We start from the raw sequence: 1,551 nt of genomic DNA, 5'->3' as shown, positions 1-1,551 counted from the left end.
CCCCTGTCCCCACACATGCATAGCCTCCACCATGCCATTATCGACATCCCTGACCAGAGGGGTGCATTTGTTATAATTTGTGAACCTACACTGACGCACCATCATCACTGAGGTCCATAGTTTACATTAGGATTCACTCTTGGTGCAGTACATTCTATGGGTTTTGACAAATGTACAATGGCATGTGTCCACCACCATAGTATCCTACAGAATAGCTTCATTGCTCTAATTCTGATCTTTTTGCTGTCTCCATACTTTTGCCTCTTCCAGAATGTCATATAGTTGGAATCATTCAGTAGGTGGCCTTTTAAGATTGCCTTCTTTGGCCTGGCCAGGCTCGGTGGCTCATGTTTGTAATCCCAGCACTTTGCGAGGCCAAGGTGGGCAGATCACAAGGTCAGGAGTTCGAGACGAGCCCGGCCAACACTGTGAAACCCTGTCTCTACTAGAAATACAAAAATTAGCCGGGCGTAGTGGCGGGCGCCTGTAATCCCAACTACTAGGGAGGCTGAGGCAGGAGAATCGCTTGAACCTGGGAGGCGGAGGTTGTAGTGAGCCGAGATCAAGCCACTGCACTCCAGCCTGGGCAACAGAGCTACACTCCATCTCAAAAAAGAGATTGGCCTCTTTCACTTAATAATATGCTTCTTTCTTTATCTCTTTCTCTCTTTCTTTCTCCTTTTTTTTCTTTCTCACTGTCTCTTCTTCTCCTTTCTCTTTCTCTCTCTTCCTCTCCTCTCTCTCTTTCTTTCTCTCTCCTTCCTTCCTTCCCTCCCTCCCTCCATCCCTCCTTTCTCTCTCTCCCTTCCTTCCTCTCTCTCTCTTTCTTTCTTTTTCTCTTTCTCTTTCTTTTTTTTTTGAGACAGAGTCTCGCTCTGTTGCCCAGGCTGGAGTGCAGTGGCGCAATCTCGGCGCACTGCAAGCTCCGCCTCCCGGGTTCACGCCATTATCCTGCCTCAGCCTCTCCGAGTAGCTGGGACTACTGGCGCCTGCCACCACGCCCGGCTAATTTTTATATATATATATATATTTTTTTTTTTTTTAGTAGAGACGGAGTTTCATCGTGATCTCAAGCTCCTGACGTCGTGATCCGCCTGCTTCGGCCTCCCAAAGTGCTGGGATTACAAGCATGAGCCACCGCGCCCGGCCTCTCTTTCTCTCTTTCTTTCTCTTTCTTTTCTTTCTTTCTCCTTTCTTTCTTCCTTCCTTCCTTCCCTCCCTCCCTCCCTCCCTTCCTTCCTTCTCGGTCACCCAGGCTCAAGTAGAGTGCCACAATCATATACAGCCTAGAACTCCTGGGCGCTAGCAATCCTCCTGCCTTGGCCTCCCAACGTGCTGGAATTACAGGTGTGAGTCATCATGCCCAGACTAGTAATATGCTTTTAAGGCTTCTCCATGTTTTTTCATAACTTGATAGTGAAATTCTTTTTTTTTGGGTGGGGAGATGGGGTCTCGCTCTGTCGCCCAGGCTGGAGTGCAGTGGTGCGATCTCGGCTCACTGCAAGTTCCACCTACCGGGTTCATGCCATTCTCCTGCCTCAGCCTCCTGAG

The sequence above is a fragment of the Nomascus leucogenys genome, chromosome 22a (assembly GCF_006542625.1).
Source record: "Nomascus leucogenys isolate Asia chromosome 22a, Asia_NLE_v1, whole genome shotgun sequence".
In the NCBI taxonomy this organism is placed as follows: Eukaryota; Metazoa; Chordata; class Mammalia; order Primates; family Hylobatidae; genus Nomascus; species Nomascus leucogenys.
The sequence above is the reverse complement of the archived record's forward strand: the minus strand, read 5'-3'. Positions refer to the sequence as shown.